A 19,652-nucleotide genomic window follows, 5' to 3' on the forward strand; every position below is an offset into this window, starting at 1 on the left:
AGCTGAGATTCAAACCCCCCAAGCCTGGCTTTTTTTTTTTTTTTTTTTTTTTTTTGTGACAGAGACAGAAGGGAACAGATAGGGACAGACAGATAGGAAGGGAGAGAGATGAGAAGCATCAATTCTTTGTTGTGGTTCCTTAGTCTCCTTAGTTGTTCACTGATTGCTTTCTCACGTGTGTCTTGACTGGGAGCTATAGCAGAGCAAGTGACCCCTTGCTCAAGCCAGCGACCCTGGGTTCAAGCCAGCAACCATAGGACCATGTCTATGATCCCACGCTCAAGACAGGGACCCTGTGCTCAGCCAAAGGGTTCCGAACTTGGGTCTTCCATCTCCCAGTCCGACGCTCTATGCACTGCACCACCGCCTGGTCAGGCCAAGCCTAGCTCTTGAAGCAGTGTTACTATTGATACTCCTGTGCTGCCTCTGTAAACCTCTGGTAAAATTCTGAGTTGACTTAAGAATAAAGAGAATAAATAGTGTATCAATTCAAACTAAACTGCAGAGCTGGGAATAGTCGAGGCCTGGATGTGTACCTTGCCCTCAAAAGTTAGGAGTGCTCTTCTAGGAGCCAGCTGGAGGACTCCTGTATAACAAGGGTACCTATGTCACTGCAAATAAACCTCTTTCCTTTCCCAAAGCAAATGTTCTAGAGATCTGAAATTTTCTAAACAAGGACATTTTATGGGAAGAAGTTATATAACAGGCTCAAAGTACAGGTTTTAAATATTCTTATTGAGGTTACATTTCCAAGGAGATAAGAATCCTTGGTAGTAAAACTCTGAAATAACTCATGGTAAAAATATTACTCCCCCCATGTAAATCTAGTGCTCCTTTGGGTTCAGGAAATCTAATAACACTTCAGCTCCAGCCCCAGTCTGCTGTATGTGTGGTGCTTTCAATCTCCCCAGATAGCTCTGAGCCATTGGACAGTGTGATAGGGTTTTCAAATCAGCATTTTCCCTCATTTTTTTCTATTTATTTATTTAGAAACATTAATTTGTCGTTCCACTTATTTATGCATTCATTGGTTGATTTCTGTATGTGCCCTGAGCAGGAATGGAACCTACAACCTTGGTGTATGGAGCCAATGCTCCACCAACTGAGCTCCCTGACTAGGGCCTCCTTCATTTTTCTTTCATTTTACCTCTATCTTCTAGTTTTCATAATACATTCCATTTTTTTCCTTTGTGGATAAAAATATTTTCTTACCTTTTATTTTAACCAACCATAAAATATTACAAATCTACCAAGACATATATTAACTTGAATGAGTTTTCTTAAACTCATTTAAAAGCAAAAGAAGTTCCACTTTCCCTCAGGTTTCCCTAATTGCTTCTTGTTGTTATTGTTTTCATTCTGTGCTACAACACAAGGAGAAAAAAAATCAATCAATGGGGTCAACCTCAAAATACAACTTAGTGTAATTAATGATAATCAGAAGAAGAAAAACACTTTCCACGCTCCTTCCTCTGAATCTAGATTGAAAAGTAAAAGTTTGGGCAATATTTTTTTAGTGAAAAAAAATTCATTTAGTATTTCTGGGTCGGGAGCACACACAAAACTTTTCTGGGCAGATGTTAAATTCAAGATCAGGAGTTGAGTAGCAAGTCATTCCTTTAGATTCAGTATAAAATGTCCAGATTCTGCTAGGTGCTCAGTGGAGAGCATCGGACTGGGACACAGAGGACCCAGGTTTGAAACCCCGAGGTCACTGCCTTGAGCGCAGGCTCACCAGCTTGAGCATGGGGTTGCTGGCTTGAAGCCCAAGGTTGCTGGCTCGGGCCAAGGTCGCTGGTTTGAGCAAGGGGTCACTCGCTCTTCTGTAGCCTCCCCCATGAGAAAGCAATCAATGAACAATTAAGGAGCCGCAAGGAAGAATTGATGCTTCTCGTCTCTCTTCCTTCCTGTCTGTCTGTCTCTATCTGGCTCTCTCTCTGTCTCTCTCTCTGTCTCTCTCTCTCTCTCTCTCTCACACACACACACACATATAAAAAAAATTCAAGATCAGCAATATCAAAATTATTTGCCATTGACTTAATTTCCTCAGTTTGGATTATTCTTATTTCAGGGAAAAGAAGAAAGAAAACAATATATGTGGAACCATAAGATCCATAAATAATAATTTTTATAATTTTCTCCCCTAAAAATTAGTTTGATCCAAAGTTGCTTTTGGGTATCAGAAGAAAGCCTGTGATTAATTTGGTTCACTTTCATTTATCTTCTGTTTTTATTATACTATATCATTTTAAATATCTTCTAGAGGCAATTGAGAAAATTCTAAGCTCCAAGTAAATTATCTTAACCTATGTGAAAATTTTAGTTTTTCTGTTGAATAGTCTTATGGCTGGGTTTGTGCCCTGCTAGAGTCTAATGAAATCATAATGGTGATATCCTTCAGCCAGATAGAGATTTTAGACTATTGAAGAAACAGATAGACACTTCTCCTCCCACCCCTTTTCACAGCCAAGACTATATCTGGGTGGAGAAGATAAAATGGAGAAGAAAGGCAACTATTCTGATAAAGTTCAAAGCTTACAGGTAACAGAAGCCAAGGTGATGGTTAAGATGTGATGAATTCAGCTTGCAGCTCCCATGAATTCTCTAGTATGTTCTGCATGTATGCGTTCCCATGGATGGTTTTCAAGAGATTAGAGAAAGTTATCTAACGTAATCCTGACCTCTCAAGAGGAAGCATGTCTCTGGGGACTGGCAAGGGCGCAGATGGCCTGTGGCTAGTACACTACCTGCCACATGAGGGGCTGGGCTGTGGCCAAAAAATAACCCAAGGAGGTCAGTCTTCTTAAATCAGGTGGGCCAAGTATCAGATTCAAAATAAGCAAATAAGTAAGAATCTGAGTTAGCAAATTCAAATGATGGTTAGCTGTGCATCATGCTTCATATCTTGTCAGTATGAAGCACTACAGAGTCAGTGCAAGGGAAAGCTAAACAGGGGAGGGGCTCGCTCTTCAAAGGAAAGGATACGATCAGACTTACCACATGAGAGGAAAAGTGGATAGAAAGGAATGGGAGGGGAGGCAAGAGAAAGGAAAGAAAATTTTCTAAGGCTTTTCATGAGCATTTAAAACATGTATAAAATGTAATTTTTGACTTTGATACAGAAGCGATTTTTAACTAGGGTACCACAAGGATGCTTAAAACATGCAACACCTGACTATTTAGTCAAGGGCACTGACATTTTCCCTTAGACTGTCAAATAAAAAAGGACAACAGTCAACACAACAATAGCCATTCAGTGTGAATGAATCAAAGTTATAACAATTGTTTTTGTTGGATTAGTAAAAATTGTATATTTCTTTGGTGTGCCACAGAATTTTTAGGAGTTAGTATATGTGTGCCATGAGATGGAAAAGGATGCACAGAAGGGGAGAGAATAAACTGTATGTAAATTTCTCATTCCAGGGAAATGAAAAATCTTTCAAATTATGCATTTATACATACAAATGCTATCCAGCATGTCATTAAGGTATAATGTTCACGTCTAACCATCTTCCTAAGGCCACATTCCAGAGCTGTCCTTTCTTCCTCTTCTGGTGATTAGTTTGAACAATACTTTGTAGACACTCGCTAAAATGACAACTAAGAAACATTCCCCCCAACCCCCGCTTCTTCAGAAATAAAATACTCATCCAGGGTTTATTTTTGTGATTTACAGCAACAGAGGTCCATGACAGCCACAGAATTCAGGGCTGCCTTTGAATATATGTATGATCTGTTTTAAAGGTACAGTGATTTTCTGGCTTTCACTGTGTCTTTCTGTATGTATGTTCTGTTTTCATGGAGGGAGCAAAGGTGGGGAGAGTAGGATTGATAAAATTAGTCTTCACAAGAGAATAAGGAAATTTCAAAATCTAAACATTAATCAATTTTTCCACAAAAATAATCCAGATTTTTGTACATTCTAAATTATAAATTTTAGTTTAAGAAGAAGGGTAAATTTATGTTTGCATAAACATTAAATAGATAGGTTTAGCTTTCTGAAAAATTTTCACTTTCAAAGAATCAGAACATAGTTAGGCCATCTATCTAAAAACATTTGGGGCCTGACCTGTGGTGGTGCAGTGGATAAAGCATCGACTTGGAACGCTGAGGTCACCGGTTTGAAACCCTGGGCTTGCCCAGTCAAGGCAGCTATGGGAGTTGATGCTTCCTGCTCCTCCCCCTCCTTCTCTCTCTCTCTCTCTCTCTCTCAAATGAATAAAATCTTTAAAAAACAAGCAAACAACAACAAAAAACATTTGACAGAAAAGTCCAAGCAAATTGGTGTATTTCCAGGGACCTGAAGGCAAATAGAGTAGCTTACTCCTATGGTAAATGCTTACCCTGACCTTACACATAAGATAAGAGCATTGACTAGGTTAGGCTTTTGCAATAACTTGTACTGTAAAACAAACAAAAAATAGTTTTAAACTAAGTGAATGTTATTTTATTCCTCCCAATGGTATTTCATCAGTGTCATCAATGGTAAAGTGCACCATTATGTCATGTGCCCTTAAGGAAGAATAAAATGCTGCTAATCAAACTATAATGCACCCTGTTTAAATGATGTTAAAAAAAGCATCTTAGAATCAATAAAATATTATAAGACTGAAGCCTACTTATTTCCAGATTCCAGGCTATGACATTTCTGCAGAAGAATCTGTGGTTGATGACAAAGAGAACTGAAGGCCTGCAGCAAATCACATTAAAAGATTTTTGTTCCCTGACTCAAACATCCAGGTTAAGCCACGTTAATTAAGTAATTCCACAATATGTTACGGGTTGATTATACATGAGCAACTCATGTCCTTAGCTTCCCTGGAGTTCCTCCTAGCCACTTATGGAATGATCCCTGTACTCTGGTTCCCTTCCCATATCACAATGTCTCTACTATACACACACATGTATGACTCACACACATACACAATCTCATTATAAATACACAAAGCTCAAGACAACCTCATTATCCTACAAAGACAGCTATGACCATATACATCTCAGGAGTGGTGAGTACTCCTTATCTACACAAATAGTATGCAAGTGTGTGGGTGAAGGCAGAGCATAGTCTTATCCAAGCTAGTGATTTCACATGATGTTGCTTATGGATAGGCCCAGTTTCCCATCTCTCTCCCACTCTTCTTCTGCCTACCTTTTAAGTATAGTTTCCCCCCAATGGTCCATTCTCAACCCTTTTCTTCCTCTACTTCTCTCCTAAGTGAACTTCTCTCTTGGGTCTCTCTAGTTCAACCTTTTCCAAGAAATGACTTGTCCAGGGCTAGACAGCCAGTTGGTAGGAAAAGACCTCAGCTCTTAATTCTAGTCAATAACTATTTATTATGCACTTATTATGTTCAGTTCTCTCTAGAAAGTGCCATTCTGGAGCCAGTATAGAATGTCTGAGCTGTCTCAAATGAAGACACATTTCAGCCATGTCATACTGAACCCTAAGATAAGGGTTCCTAACCAACATGTCAAAGTTTTATGGACTCTTCACAGATGTGTAACAAAATTTTGATCATTGAATCTATGAAACTCTCTCTCTTTTTTACAACTAGAGGTACATGTTATTTATAGTAAGTAGTATGTGTTAGGTGAAATATTTTGCTAAAAAGGTCATATGCTTAGGTTCTACAAGAAATTCTCCAAGAACTAAAAAACACAAGTCTCCAGATCTAAAGGGCCCACAGATACCCATCTCCTTAAATAAGAAAATATTCTCACTGAAGCATGTCATAATGAATTTCACAACATAAAAGTTTTCAGAGGGGGAAAGAAAACAAACAGGTTTTCTTATCACAGAGGGGTAAGAATCAGCAATATCCCAATTGTCCATAGGAACATGAAAGCAAGAATAAAAACTCTGAGAAAAAAAATATTTCCAATTCATATTTATATGCCCAGCAAAAAATTAAGCATAAAGGGAGAATGAAGAAAACTTTAAAATATATAAAGCCTTCCATATATCTCCCAAGCATGCTTTTTCAGGAGCTTCTCTGAAGGAAGCACTCCAGCAAAATGAAGGTGGAAAATGGAAAAGACATTGGACTCAGGAATCAGAAGATTTCATATTGGAGAAAGGTGAAAACAATTCTCAGAATGATGGTGAATGAGGCTTAAGAAAACAATGTCTCCATGTAAAACAAACAAAAGCGGCACTGGCAGATTATTTGTCACATATGAACGTATGGAGAAAATATTTACAGTTCTATTGGTTTGGGGATAATTTTGTAATATGCACAATAGAAAAAGAAGCAAATAAAAACAGATTGATTACTAATTATTGGGAAGACAAATTAGTACAAAATAATATAATCAACTCTAAAAAAATTATATCATCAAATTAAACATTGAATATTTAATAAAAAATGGTGATATTGGAAGAATTGAGGAAAGAAGTATATGTGTATAAGGGAGAGAGATTAGGTAGAAAAGTTAAATTTTCACTTCTATAGTAGAAAAATCAATAGATTGTATACTTAAAAATATTGAGAAATAGCAATATAAGTAAATTATTTAGAAGGAAAGTGGAATACACCACAAGAAGCAGGTGAAAGAATTAAAGTGAGTGTTTCTCAGAAACAAATCTAGAATGGAAATGGATTAAGGCAAGAGGACTTTTATTCTTCACTATGATTTTTTTTAAATGGTGCGTATTATTTTGCTAAAAACAGAAACCTGAATTGAAAAAAGATAACACAGAAAAGATGGCACTTTTAGTCTCCTGAGGTTTAGCGCAATTAAATACTGTGAACCTACATTAAAAAAAAGAAGAAAGTAAAAGAGAAAAAACTAAGACTCAAGGAACATGAGAGTTGTGTCTGCAAGAAGTGGATGGGTTTGAATCACTCACCTACCCCTAGAATGATAACAGACCAGGCCAAGCATTGCAGGCGGTGTGTGAATTTGACACAAGAGGAAGAATCATTGGCAATATTTTAACAGGAAAGTGGAACAGTCTGAGTTGACAAACGTTGCCATGGTCCAATGTGATATATGCTCATTATGTAACAGAATGTCCAAATCATTTGATACAGTAATTATTAATCCTCCCTTTGTGAACAAAATAATAAAGGAATAGATATGACTTTTCTGTAGATTGCTTTGGAAATGGCAAGAACAGCAATATATTCTTTTTGCAAATCCTCAACTAGAGAACATATTTTAATGAAAGCTATAGCCGTGGCCGGTTGGCTCAGCGGTAGAGCGTCGGCCTAGCGTGCGGAGGACCCGGGTTCGATTCCCGGCCAGGGCACATAGGAGAAGCGCCCATTTGCTTCTCCACCCCTCCGCCGCGCCTTCCTCTCTGTCTCTCTCTTCCCCTCCCGCAGCCAAGGCTCCATTGGAGCAAAGATGGCCCGGGCGCTGGGGATGGCTCTGTGGCCTCTGCCCCAAGCGCTAGAGTGGCTCTGGTCGCAACATGGCGACACCCAGGAGGGTCGCAACATGGCGACGCCCAGGATGGGCAGAGCATCGCCCCCTGGTGGGCAGAGCGTCGCCCCCTGGTGGGCGTGCCGGGTGGATCCCGGTTGGGCGCATGCGGGAGTCTGTCTGACTGTCTCTCCCTGTTTCCAGCTTCAGAAAAATGCAAAAAAAAAAAGAAAGCTATAGAATGGAAAATCAAGATAGTATGACCTGCCAGTATCACGTAAGTTTCTTAAAAAGAAATAGGTGGACACTGAAGTGAACATAAATTGGTTTTTTTTAATCCTCCTCAAAGACCTAATTAAAATGAATATACAATTTTTAAATTAAAAATAGGTGCCACAAATTATAGATATTAAGAATATAATAATGATATTGTGATCATGTGTTTTTTAAAAGTCACTATATTTTAAAGATACTTACTGAAATATTTACAAATGGTAGGATATGTATCTCAGATTTGCTCCAAAATCAAATGGGGCAAATAGAGAGCAGGATTAGGAATCAAACAGCGCTGGTCATTAGTTGATGATTATTGGTGATTGGGGTCCACTATACTATTCTGTCTACTTTTTTTTTTTTTTTTCCGGAAGCTAGAAACGAGGAGAGACAGTCAGACAGACTCCCGCATGTGCCTCTGCAGCGACCAGAGCCACTCTAGCACCTGGAGCAGAGGCCAAGGAGCCATCCCCAGTGCCCGGAGCCATCTTTGCTCCAATGGAGCCTTGGCTGCAGGAGGGGAAGAGAGAGACAGGAGGAAGGAGAGGGGGAGGGGTGGAGAAGCAGATGGGCACTTCTCCTGTGTGCCCTAGCCGGGAATCGAACCTGGGTCTTCTGCACGCCAGGCCGACGCTCTACCACTGAGCCAACTGGCCAGGGCCCTATTCTGTCTACTTTTTGTATATATTTGAAATTTTTCAAATAAAAATTTTACTCCCCCCCAAAATGGTGCTGTCCACAAATTTGATAATCACTATAAGTATACTAGGCATTTTTATAGCCAAGCAAGGCCATGATAATTAGCATCTGAATTCGTTCATAACAGAAGTTAGAGGTAAATCTATTACTGTTCAACAGCTTTGTTGTTTAACAACAGTGAACAGGTATTTGGCATTTAATCCACATTATTTCCATTAATGATTCAGTTCTTTTAGGATATTTTTAAAATTCTCTACTCTAGAGCCTGCAGTATGATGTTAGGAATCATCATTTTTTAGTAATTATGGTATTTGTCAACCTTTCTTCTTCCTGGTAAAAAAAAATGTAATGGTGTATATCAGTGATATCTTGGATTTGGTGATATATGGTAAACAGGTTAAGGAGAAAAAAAGTGTCAATTAAAACATGACATAGTTTAACAATGTGTTTTAATTTTATAAATGTTAAGACAAAGAAAAAATTTGCCTCTGGAAATTGATGAAAAACAGTATTTTTCAAAAAGTATTCTTTCTTATCCTAACCTTTCATCCCTACATTAAATCAATCTTTGGAATTGGGAGATCCACATAAGGACCTCTGCCTAGATCTTAGTCTGCAATGGGATTCCTACCTCCTCCCACTTGTCCCCATAGCATTAATTTGAAGATACCAGCATTGTGTGCCTTTCCTTCTGCCCAATGCCAAGCAGAGTGAATTATTCCAGAAATACTCAGAGAATAAATAAACATTTCTTTTTGTGCCTTTCAGAGTGCTTTGTACTCAGTGGTTCCTGGTGACTAACATGTCAATGTAAGCATGAACTTGCACCCTGACCAGTTAGGGCTTATTAGCACAAAAAACCAGACACTAGCTCTGCCTATTTAAAACTTTGTTCTAAAGGTAACCCACAGGAACTTCAGGAGGGCTAGAGAACTGAGTTTAGAGGTTACGTAGCCAAAAATAACTCTTGGAATGATGACACAGAGCTGGTCCCATATAGAGACCTCTCCTGTTGTCTCAAGGTCCAGACTCTGGAGCTGGATCCACTGATCAGCCCCCAGCTGCAGGCACTGGTAAAGGGTCATTGCTGACTGGAACATTTGGGGTAGAGTTTGGGTCATGAACCCATGCTTATGTTGCAAGGATGTTTGGAAAGGAAAGCGTCTGGCGATTTTAGCTCCTATAGTGGGAAGTGGGGGAGAGCCCCCAACACAGGAAAGGGGTTCAGATGGCCATGTTCAAAAGGAATGACAAGTGTTGACTCAATACTATAAACAATTACATTTGAAAGCCAAAAACATAATACAGAGTAAGAGCGTACACACAGAGTACACAGAGTGAACATTTGCCTTTCATCTTTGTCTAATTTGATTAGGTGTACTATGCAATTTTATTTTAGAACCTGAACACATGCTTATTTTATGGCTCTTCAAGATACCTATAGTTTTGAACTAAGAATTTCAAGTATGGCCTGACCAAGGGTGGTGAAGTAGATAAAGCATCAATCTGGGTTGCTGAGGTTCCGGGTTTGAAACCCTGAGGTTGCTGGTTTGAGAGTGGGCTCACCAACTTGGGTGCAGGGTCACTGACTTGAGTGTGAGATAATCAACATGATCCCATGGTCACTGGCTTGAGCTCAAGGCTGCTGGCTTGAGCAAGGGGCCACTGGCTTGGCTGGAGACCCTGGTCAAGGCACATATGAGAAGCAATCAATAAACAACTAAAGTGAAGCGACTATGAGTTGATGCTTCTTATCTCTTTCCCTTTCTCTCTCTCTCTCTCACACACACACAAACAAAAATTTCAAGTATGATCTTAGGTAGTTAAGGAATACCTAGAATAGCCTGTTTAATTTAACCCAGTGGTGGTTAGTTGATGATTGAATAATTATCTAGAGAATAGTCACTAAGTTAAAAAGAATAAGGATATTTATTGTAAACCAAGGAAAGGATATAAAATAGTTACATGTTACATAAATGTCACTAAGCTGAATTAGACATTGGTAGATCCATGTATAAGTGCCCGGAAGTGTACATAACATAAACTGCATATCAGATTTAGGAGGTATTTTTAAGGTCACGTGAGACAAATTCCTAACCAGTAAAAGCATTCCCTCTTATATTTTTAACAGGTGGCCCAAAATGCATCACTTTCCATACAGTGTGTTATGTTGTTCGTTTCTGACCTTTCTGAAATGCACTCTATTCATCTATGAATCCAAAGATAGCATTAATTTCTTCTGTGCTGTTGGTTAATACTCAAGTGAATTAAAATGACTTTTTATAACCCAAGCTGTTGTTAAGCTAGGACTTCCACTCCCTGTCATTGGGCAACTTATTTTAGAAACTAAATAAAGCCAACATCTATTCTATATTAAATATAGTCTAAGTTTTAGCCCTTGCTTTGGGCTAAGGAATATCAAGTTTAATCTTGATTGTCATCCAAATTCACTAGTGCTCTGAGCTTTGCATTATCAACAAACCTGATATATGCATGCTCTAACTGTATCTAAGCTGTTAATAAAACTGTAGAAATGTTAGGGTCAAGGGAAGAGCTATGAAGCTGGACAACAGAAACCATTCCAATGTTGGCTTCCACACCTATGAGCATTGATTAACACAGTATTAGAGCATATCCTAGACCTCATGTCTGCATCTCACCCACAAAGATTACTCAAGAACCTAGTTGATAGATGTGTCCCAGAAGGATTGTGTAGATGTAAAAATTTTATGAGTCTGGATCTTTTAAATATCTTAGGTTACCTACAGTTTAAAGGAACAGTAGGAGAAATTTTTGCTACAACACAGAACTCTTTAGTAAAACAATTACCATACAATCCTTCTGCTTTGTAAACCTTGACTTTCATATACTGGGTTTACATATTGGGCTACATACATGATATACATGAGAAAGAATATGAAAATAGAAATTGTATACTGGAAATTTTAATATAGGTTTTTAAAATGATGACTAAATGATATGCTTAATATACATTTTAATTAAAACAGTTTTGATAAAAGTTTACCACTTTAAGAAAATTTATGATTAAATTTCTTGATTAAAACAATTGTTTTAAATTTCTTTCTAATTTAAATGGGTTCTCAGAACCAATGACAATACAAAATTAAAATCTAAAAGTTCTATTGCAATATAGAATCTTCAGAAAATCTGCCTTCCAAATTCTGAAAGGTAGAACTTTTTTTTTAAAGATTATGTTTATTGATTTTACAGAGAGAGGAGTGGGAGAAGTGAGATGTATTAACTCATCTTTGCTTCACTTTAGTTGTTGATTAATTACTTGTCATATGTGCCTTGACCAGGTGACCTCAGCATTCCAGGTTGATACTTTATCCACTGTGTCACCACATGTCAGGCAGAACATTCTTATTCTACTTCAAAAGGGAAAAGGAATAAATGTATTTGCATAGTACATTCATTCGAGAGACTGATTCACATTTAAAATATTTATAATGTCAGTTGGAGATATAAAAAATTAGGGAATGAACCTTATGATGTCACTGATGGTATTTGCTAAACCAAAAAGCAGCTGTGGAATAAATAAATTATTAGTTTCATTGTGAATGAGACCTTCAGAACATATGGCAGTTTTTCCACCATGTACTTGTCCAAGGGAAATAGGAAGAAGAGTTACAGCAGTTGAAATAAGCTGTTATCCCAAGGATTCTAATTAACCAAGTCCTAATCCCAATAATTTAAATGGAAACTACATTTAAAAGCCATGTATAGACCTTTGAATCTGCAGGCCTTAGCTTGCTTGTGACTGATATTTTAAAGGGGCTTAATGAGATCTCCTTAAGCAGTTACAACAATTATCTTGTTTTGTATTGAACGAGCAAAGAAAAAACATCAAACATAGCAAATTGTGAAATATTTCTATGGCATCTGAAACATCATAGAGAGGATACAGACAATATATAAATTGTCTAATTACTCTGAGAATGAAATTATTTGCTCCTTAGAACAGTGGTAACAATTAATATTTATTTTATAGACATAGAGGATCGGAGTTGTCATGATACTCTTTCTTTAAATGTGCTTTTTTTTTTCTATTTTAGAGGATAGAAACTGATATATAATAAAACTTGCTCATGGTTAGCATAAGTGAGCTGAAGTGTTAAGAGCTCCTGGGATGCAAGAACATAGTGTCTTCAGATTTGTGAATTGAGCACACAACTTCAGTTAAAGCACTCTCTGGATGATAATCATAAACTGTCACTAAAGATCACTGCAGTAAGCCTTTCTTTAATAAGTCATATCCAGGCCCTGGCTGGTTGGCTCAGTGGTAGAGCGTCGGCCTGGCATGCAGGAGTCCTGGGTTCGATTCCCGGCCAGGGCACACAGGAGAAGCGCCCATCTGCTTCTCCACCCCTCCCCCTCTCCTTCCTCTCTGTCTTTCTCTTCCCCTCCCGCAGCCAAGGCTCCATTGGAGCAAAGATGGCCCGGGCGCTGGGGATGGCTCCTTGGCCTCTGCCCCAGGCGCTGGAGTGGCTCTGGTCGCAGCAGAGCGACGCCCCGGAGGGGCAGAGCATCACCCCCTGGTGGGCAGAGCGTCGCCCCCTGGTGGGCGTGCCGGGTGGATCCCGGTCGGGCGCATGCGGGAGTCTGTCTGACTGTCTCTCCCCATTTCCAGAAAAAAAAAAAAAAAAAAAAGTCATATCCAGGTAAAATCTAACATCAATATGTCCTTGGTCACTTTTTCCTATATACTATCAGACTTATAAGGCAGGACATGTCTGGCAGACACTATAAAGAGAAACAGTACAAATACCTAAAACTGAACTGTTTTCTATTCTACTTTAAAGGATGATTATTTGATAAGAGAGACCCCAATTAACATCTCCATTATACGTTTTAGCACAGAGTAATTTTCATGATTTTAAGAACATATTGTACAGTATGAAGTGGGAATTTAACCATACATAAGGACACTCAACTATATGAGGCTCTTCTGAAGATGGTCCCAAAGATAATGAGGGTTGTCGACAGAAATGCAATCTAGAATGGCATTCTATTGTCATTTCCTTGAGACTGGCGAATTGGGACACTTTTATGCTGATCGGTAGTGAAAGGATCTGCTGGCTCTTCAAAGACACCAGTGTGAGTGGTGTGCAATTTTTTGGAATTAATTGCATTTGGAATATTCTGAGTAGGTACTCTCTGGTCCTACAAGCACATGATCATTTTCACATAGTGCTGTGTCGGTAATATCTACATTCTTTCCATCATCAGAATCTGCTTTCTTAGGGATAGCTGGACCAAATCAGAAGGTGAGTATAATTTAATATCTTTTGCCAAAACCAAAACATCTGATTATTTTATTTTAGAAGTTTGTGCCAGAAGCAACTGAATATTGACCAGCACCTCAAATATTACATTTAACTATCTACTTTTATATAAAAATAGAAAGATTTTTAAATGCTGGATTCCAGTATTGTTTGACCTTTTATCTGAGGAAACCAGAATAGTAGCAGAATCATAGAGGAACATTTTGAACATTAGTCAAAGGACAGAAGAGCTGCTTTTTAAAATGCAGTGAGAGCCTGACCAGGCAGTGGCGCAGTGGATAGAGCATTGGACTGGGATGCAGAGGACCCAGGTTCGAGACCCCGAGGTCGCCAGCTTGAGCGCGGGCTCATCTGGTTTGAGCAAAAAGCCCACCAGCTTGAATCCAAGGTCGCTGGCTCCAGCAAGGGATTACTCGGTCTGCTGAAGGCCCGTGGTCAAGGCACATATGAGAGAGCAATCAGTGAACAACTAAGGTGTTGCACACGCAATGAAAAACTAATGATTGATGCTTCTCATCTCTCTCCATTCCTGTCTGTCTGTCCCTGTCTATCCCTCTCTCTGACTCACTCTCTGTCTCTGTAAAATGAAAATAAATAAATAAATAAATAAAATAAAATGCAGTGAGATGTATTCATTCAAGTACCATTTACCAGTCCCTGCACTTGTCCCTTTTCAAGTTCCGCTTCCTTTCCCACCAGCAACTATATATTTAAAGCCTTTCTTTTAGAATTCCCTTCTCTCTTCCATTATTCTCAGCAGATCACTTAACTGAGGCCATCAGGTAAAATCCTTCAACTTCCCACTCTGTTCCATGAAGTATAAATCATTGTGGGTTTTTTGTTTGTTTGTTTTTGTCTTTTCCCCTCCTTTCCTGCCAGAATAAGATCTCACTTTCTTATTCAAGGCCAGACTAGTCAAAAGCTGCCCAGCAGAATTCAGTGTCCTTCCCAGCTCCTGTGGGCCCCACGGATCTTTGGCAGTGCAAGTCTCACATCTTATAAAATAGACCCCCTCCCTTTCCCTTCCCATCTTTGTATCTTTGGCACTTCTCACTAAGCCCAGCAAGCAGAGGTACTCAAGAAATATGTGTTGTACTGAAACTACTTACTTTTAAGCTTGAGCTATTTTCAATAGCTTGAACCGGAACTGAGCTTGTCCCAGATTGCAAAACAGCATATGATTTCTGCTCCACTTTATATTTCAACACTTAAGTGACCCAAAAAAAAGAGAAATGAGAAATTTTCAGTGACTAGAGTTGCCAGGTAAAATACAGTCAAAATTGAATTTCAGATAAACAATAAATAATATTTTAGTATAAGCAAGCTCCAGATAGTACATGGAACATACTTATACTAAAAACAATTGTTTGTTGTTTATCTGAAACTCAAATTTAACTGGCAACCTATATTTTTATTTGCTAAATTTCACAACTCTGTAGTGACTCTAAAAATTCTCAGAAGACTCAAGGAATACAGTTTTAGAGCTCTGGGAGATTTGTATCCAAGCTCTGAAAACTCAGTTGGCCAGATATTAGTCTGTGAATGCAGCTAGGTACCCCTCTGAGCACCAGTCACAATTTTTAGGAAAAGCTGTTTATTATGTAAATTTTTCACTTATTTTACTATTTCATAGAATTCCCTTCTCATACCCTCTATCAATAATTTTAGGAAAAAAATACTGTAATGTGCAATATTTCTTGGAAAGCTGGTATTTAGAATTATTACTATTAGTACACATAGTCTTGGCTACATTTTTGAAATGTTTTTTGAAATTTTTGTATTTTTAATTAAACCAGCAAAACACAGTAAGGTAAATAAATAAGTCTTTTTTTTAAATTTCCTTTCTTCATTAATCAAACACAGGGTGACATACAGTCCTCACTAACAGGCTGGGAAGAAGCAGTGTGGCAGGCGGAGGTGGAGCCTGTGATGTAACCACAACCGTCTTTGTTGGAAAAGCCTTCCCTAAATGTGAAATATCTGGAAGTCCACGCACTGAAGCTTTACTGTGTATGGGCTGGCAAGAGGAAAGAGTTGCCGCTTTTAGAATCTTGTAAAATTTGGAGGCTTGAAATTTTGATCTACAGAGGAATGCTTCACAGGTTGTTTAGAGACATACCTATCCCACGGAAGAAAAAGCAGGTTTCTTCTGCAAGGGAGTACCATTGTTGAGTAAAAACTGTGTGCGATTTATTGATTAATAATGATGGTTCTATGGAAGTTATAACACAAAGGGGAAGGAAGCATGCCCTAAAACTTGTTCCAATCCTGAGTTTCCTGCACTAATGCGTTCTTCTTTCAGTGTTCTTGACAGGGATCACAGAAAAGACATTCATCTCTTACTCCAGTGAAAGAATTAAGGGTAAATAAATACCTCCCAACGTAGAGGGATACAAGAATGTGCCTTCCGCAAAATTTCAACTAGACTGGTGTCTCAGAGACGACTTCTAGGGAGAGAATGACTAAGTCTGCTGTAACTACCGGTGTTTTAAGATGATAATGAATTTATCCCCAAACAAGCATTACCTGCTTTCCACCATATTGGCAGCTCCAGTTAAGGATGGTTGTCAAGCTACCGCACACACGCACACTGCAGAGATGCAGAACAATGCCTGGATGCCTGCCCAAAACTGGTCTCTCCAAATGACAGGCTCAATTTATGTTTCCGATCTAAAGCTCACTGAGGATTAGTAGTATTTTTGCCCAACTGGTGTGGGAAAAGGGTTAAATTTGGAAAGCTCAAAGCACGGGTCTTCCACCTGCCTGTGTAAAACAGAAAGGCTGACAACATATTCATTAAACTTGATCTGAAGCTCGGGAGCCTGCGAGGTCTTTCCTGAAATATTCATAAGGTGTGTTACCGGATTCGCCACTTAGAGGTTGAGCAGAAACACTGAGTAGGAGCAGTCCGCACCCACACTTGGAAAAAAGGGCACCCACAACAGCACACCCCACCGCCACACTACACTATTCTGCTTTTAATAACTCTTAGGGCCGTGGCTCCCCATTTGCCAGTTCAATCCTACCTGCCCAGGAATGACAGAAGCTCGAATTAGTGAGGACTTTCCCAGCAGTTGGAGGAGGAATCGCGCGCCGGCCCCATAGACCGCTCCTCTCCGCTGGCAGCTCGGATGACCCCCAGCCCCGTATTTCGCCAACACGTAGCCCTGCACTACCCCAAGAGCGAGGGACAGGGGGACCCCAGGACCCGGATCAGGCAGCCCTTTGAACCCGCTTCCCATTTTGGCCTGTGCTAGGAATGCCTCTTTTGGAGCCCTCATCATTCAGTTGCTAGGTGACCCGCTTCGGGGGAGGCGGGGGTGGGGGGTGGCGGGATGCAAACATCCTCTTGCACCAACCTGCGGGTGTTAATTTAGGGGACAGGAGGGGGCCGATTACCGCCCTAGGTGACCCTGAAGCCCCTGCTCTAACAGTGTATAGTTTCATTCAAGTCCCCTCTCTGTCCACAGCCTTCATCTCTGCTGCGCCCCAGACGCCACCCAGGAGGCACGGTGCCTCGCGTTCTCGGCGCCACCTCTCTCCTTTCCAAGGGCATTCGCCCCTCGAACCACGCGCTCTGCTGGGGTCGGTCCCAGGCTCCGCTACTCACTTGGGCTCCGGCGGCAGCAGAAAGCTCAGCAGGTGCTGGCACCCGGCAGGAGGGTCTCCATCCCCGCCTACCCCGGCGATCCGGCTGCGCGCTCCGCAGCCGCGGTCGTCGCCGTCTGTCCCCGGAGCGGAGGCTGGACAGGGGTGGCCGCAGCTGCCGCACTGGCTGCGGGCGCGGGAGGGGCGGGGCCGCAATCTGGGTCGCGTGGAGCGGAGCAAGCCGGGATGCACCCAGGGCGGCTGGCGGCGAGTAGGCGAGAGCGATCAGCCGCGGGAGGGCGTGCAGAGGTTTCCCTGGGAGCACGACGCGGGCGGCGACTGAGCATGCCCAGTCCCCGTGCCCGGGGAGCCGCGCGGTCCCCCGCGCGGGAGTCTGGCGGGGAAAGGGTTAAATCTGCGGACCCTGCTGCTGTGGGCAGAGAGTGGGGAGTTGGCTGCAATGGCCCAGTTTCCCTGCTCCTAGGTAGACCACCCCCACCCCCGCCCCCACCCCCAGAGGAGCAGGGATTGAAGATAATGAACCTCAGGAGACTTGTCAGTAGAATTCCGGAGTCCTGGAATGAAAGGTCAAGGTGCGTTCCTTGCTCCCTTCCCAGAGAATTGTACAGAAGTCAAAGTTTGTTTTTAGCTTTGTCCCAACCTCTGCAGACTCACGGAGTGATTCCCCCAATCCTGACTCCCACCCATCTCCCGCTTTCCCGTACCTGGGGACCTGACCTGGAGGGGTGCCCAGCAGCCCCCGCCCTTGGGCCAGTCGGGTCAAGTTCTCAAAGAGCTAGCTCTTTAATTAGGTGTAATTGAGAGATCGCGTCAGTCCTCCCAGGTCACATATCTGCATTTCAACCAGGACTTCAGAAACAATATCTTTGCCCCGGGGTTAACTATAATAGATGAATTATAGACAGAGTGGTGTGGCTCTTTGGGAAACATTGCTTCACATAGAATGTGAAGAACACACACACACACACACACACACACACACACACACACGGTGACTTGTGCCTTTTTTTGGTATTGTATTTTATGTTTGATGGAAAATGTTTTCTCTATCTAATGAAAAGAAAAAAAGAACCTTCTCATGTTAGGGTAGCATAGGGTCCAGGAAAGAGGATGAGCTTAGAGACCAGCCTTGATTTCAGTCATTTACCACGCCAGTGTGTTCCTAGCCATTCTGCACCTCGTCTCCTCTTCTGTAAAATGGGGAGTGGTTATTCGTCTCTCTGGGAGGCTGTAAGGATTAAGTGAGGCAGTGTCTGCAAAGCACCTGTTACATACTCCATGTTCACTAAATAGAAATCTCTGCAGGTTCTACCCCCATTCTTCTGTTTTTATGAAAGGTTGGGTTAGTGATAATCCTTAAATGGTGAACATTTATCGTGTTCCCTCCTCACATTGAATAATCTTAAACCCTTGATCTAATTTTTTTATCATTGTCAAAAGCATTGGTCACTATTGCCTTTTCTTTCATCTCACCAGTTTTTTCAAACTTCCTTGAACAAATCTCTTGGAAAAAACTAGACCATGGCCGTATGTTAGACCTCTTTGGAAGGAAAAGCTTTTCAGGGGAGATCATAGGCAGCTTTTTCACATGACAAAAGAATTTCACCCCATAGTCTTTTAGAAGCTATTTCATTGACTTCCACTCTCCTGTGGTCCTTGCTTCACAACTGTTGCATAAAGAAAAATATGTTTGTGTGGAAGGAAACCTACTTTCCACTAATACTGTCCACATTTTAAAGTATTAGTGATCAAAAAATAAACTTTTCACTATCTGCCAAACATATTATGCTCTTCAGAATACATTGCCTTAATTTATGTTGTTACACCCTTTCTGGAATACTCTTCTCTTTCCATTCCACTTCACAAAGTCCTACCCACTCTCCAAGCTCAAATGCCACCTTCTTTCTGAAGGCCTCCCCACATCCCGAGGCAGAGTTAACGCTCTGCTGCCCTTGCACCAGTGCATACTGATGTCAGAGCACTTATTACAAGCTACTTCTACTGTTGAAGCAATATAAAACACTATACCGAGCAACTATTATGTGCAGGTACCGTTCTAGGTGTTCAGGAGAAAAATAAAGAATAAGACTGGCAAGGTCCTTGTTCTCATGGAACTTAGAATCCAGTTTGAAGAAGATAGGCAATGAACACCTAAACAATAAATAATTACCAAGGACACAAATCAGGTATTTCTTTTTTGTCTTTGTGCTATTTGCCAAGTTAATCTAGATGGTCATGATTCATTCTTCCAAAAACATCAATAAAAGTATTAATAGTGGTCCTAGGCCAACCAAACATGGATTTGGATCCCTGCCGGTTTGTTGCTGAACCCATAAGTTTTAATCTTTTCAGTGGACTCCTTCAGCTAACTCCTCTAGGTAGGTACCTGTAATCTAT

At 40.6% G+C, this 19,652-nt stretch overlaps 1 protein-coding gene across 5 annotated transcripts in view; it reads right to left on the minus strand.

Moving 5' to 3' along the window:
• ELMOD1 (ELMO domain containing 1) overlaps positions 1 to 17,488 on the minus strand; it is a 94,697-nt gene extending 77,209 nt beyond the window's left edge. For 2 of the 5 annotated variants that reach the window (XM_066247521.1, XM_066247528.1), the window contains exons 1-2: positions 17,257 to 17,488; positions 14,756 to 14,853 (exon numbers count right to left, since the gene is read on the minus strand). The gene's annotated coding sequence lies outside the window, so the exon portion shown is untranslated. The remainder of the gene's footprint in view (positions 1 to 14,755; positions 14,854 to 17,256) is intronic. The other 3 variants (XM_066247540.1, XM_066247549.1, XM_066247557.1) reach the window with 2 other exon arrangements.
• Between the last annotated feature and the right edge of the window lie 2,164 nt (positions 17,489 to 19,652).

This window comes from Saccopteryx bilineata, chromosome 1 (genome assembly GCF_036850765.1).
Source record: "Saccopteryx bilineata isolate mSacBil1 chromosome 1, mSacBil1_pri_phased_curated, whole genome shotgun sequence".
In the NCBI taxonomy this organism is placed as follows: domain Eukaryota; kingdom Metazoa; phylum Chordata; class Mammalia; order Chiroptera; family Emballonuridae; genus Saccopteryx; species Saccopteryx bilineata.